At 42.9% G+C, this 2,124-nt stretch overlaps 1 protein-coding gene across 1 annotated transcript in view; it reads left to right on the top strand.

Moving 5' to 3' along the window:
• LOC117937154 (ubiquitin carboxyl-terminal hydrolase 22-like) overlaps positions 1–2,124 on the top strand; it is a 21,198-nt gene that overhangs the window by 10,741 nt on the left and 8,333 nt on the right. The gene's annotated exons all lie outside the window — the stretch shown is intronic.

Here is a 2,124-nt window from a genome sequence, read left to right as displayed (position 1 = left end):
ACACACACACACACACACACACACACACACACACACACACACACACACTTGAGGGAGACCCAAATATCGGATTACAGCAGACCAAACAGCACACAGATGAGGGGAGAGGAAGAGAAAGAGGAGGACGACGGAGGAAGGAGAGGAAGGAAAGATGGAGGTAGTGCTCTCAGGCTGCAGACTCCCTCACCTGAGACAGTGCCAGGGATGTTAATGGTGCTGGAGCACGTCGCAGCAGGCTTGTACAAGGTGTATAACGTATGCCAACTCTCCTCGCTCCCACACGCCCCCCACCACTGCTTCCATCCAATAATCCTGCTGTAGCATCCAATATATATTCTGCTGCTTTTCTCTCTTGTATTAGCGTGACTGACCAGCTATCTCAGACGTACTGCATGTGCGTCATCGTGTAGGATGTCTGCATTGGCTTTCACCTTACTATTGGTTTGGAGTAGAGCGGCGTGGAAAGCCCAGACCAAACGTTCTGGAAGCTACCAGTTAACACCAACGCAACTAGACGAGATGGGGCATCATCTCCATAGCCACAACTCCTTGTACTTTTGTCCTCACTTCCAACTTTTCAGGCTTTTGTAGCTGGATTTCATTTTTAGCGTCTCAAAATATGAGTGAGGATAGTTATAGCGAGATATTTGCTACAGCTGCATTTCTAGAGCTAAAACAACGTTTTATTAATTCACTGATTCGCTGCTTTGTTCCAACGCTGTTCCCTCTCCTCGGTCATTCTCTAGCTCGCTCAACCATACACCGTACTCGCGGGCGCCCGTTGAGCCTCTGTCAAAGTCTGCCAATGCAACGGGCTGACCGTCTGTAACTGACCTGAGCTAGCTGACTTTGCTATTGGCGGTTGACACAGGTGACATCACTTACATGCTAGGACCTAATAACCGGGGACTGGATCAGCTGAGATGGCCCGACGGCTCAGACTGCTGCATCTTTTCCCTGCGACGCTCTAAAACGGTTTGGTCTTTGGTCGAAACTGGGCTCGATGCTGAATTTCTTTAGCGGTTAACCCTTCATAAACCTGATCTTCTTGGTCAGAAAATAAAAAAGAAGAAGGAAAAATGCTTCCCTGAGCCCAACATGACTTCATGAAACCAAAACCTAAAGATCTTCAACAGAGACCTGCAAAAAATTGTTTTTTTGGCTTTTTCTTTTCTCTCCCAACAAATAATTAATTAGTTTTCACTCAACAAAATTGCTATCCAATTGTTTTTGAAGTGGATGTTTTTCAAGTTTTTTATTTTTTATTTTTTTCTAAACATTTTTGGAAATTGTGCTTGAGAAGATGAAAATATCTATAACATTTTACTTGAAGGTAGGTATGTACATAAGAGTGACATGACACAGTCATGACACTAACCCTAACCATAACTTGTCATGACAAAACAGAATGACACTTACAGTTAGGCAGAAAAGAAGCGTTATGTCATATACTTTTTAGACTTTTTTTATAATGTTCATGACACGTTCATGACAGTGTCATGTCACTCTTATGTTGATATCTTGAAGGAAAGTGTAACCGTATCGGTTTACTATTACTATCCCTACAACACCCAGAATTAATTGTCTCTTGCCAGGAAACCCGGTGAAAATGTTAAAGAGTTACATTTCTTGGCACTTTAATCTGTAAAAATGGGAAAGCGGCATTTACTAAAATCTTGGCTAATCAGAGATGACAAATTTTCATTTTGGAAGCTTAAAGCAAATTAATACATTTCCTGAGTGGTAAATATTTGGTCTTGTGCTCATGGTTTTTAGATGACATGATTTAAAAGTCTCATTTTAATTTTAAAGCGCGTAGATGGAAACTTTGCTCATTTGCAAATGATGGCGGTAGTGCCGTTTCCTGTCTTTCTACATTTACAGGGGACCTTTTGTCCCTCTGAGATCTCCCTTCTGTCCCTCTCTTTGAAACGATTGGTCCAGTTTGACAACCAGCTTACACAGCCATCCTCTCCAACACTGGTGTGTGTGTGTGTGTGAGTGTGTGTGTGAGTGTGTGTCTGTGTGTCTGTGTTTGCATGAGGGGAAAAGAGATACTAACCAATAGTACAGTTGGAGGTGATTCTCCTCCTCTTAGGGTTGTGGCGGAGAAGCTCTAGCTCC

The sequence above is a fragment of the Etheostoma cragini genome, chromosome 21 (genome assembly GCF_013103735.1).
Source record: "Etheostoma cragini isolate CJK2018 chromosome 21, CSU_Ecrag_1.0, whole genome shotgun sequence".
NCBI classification, from domain to species: domain Eukaryota; kingdom Metazoa; phylum Chordata; class Actinopteri; order Perciformes; family Percidae; genus Etheostoma; species Etheostoma cragini.
This window is presented reverse-complemented; position numbering and strand designations above follow the sequence as displayed.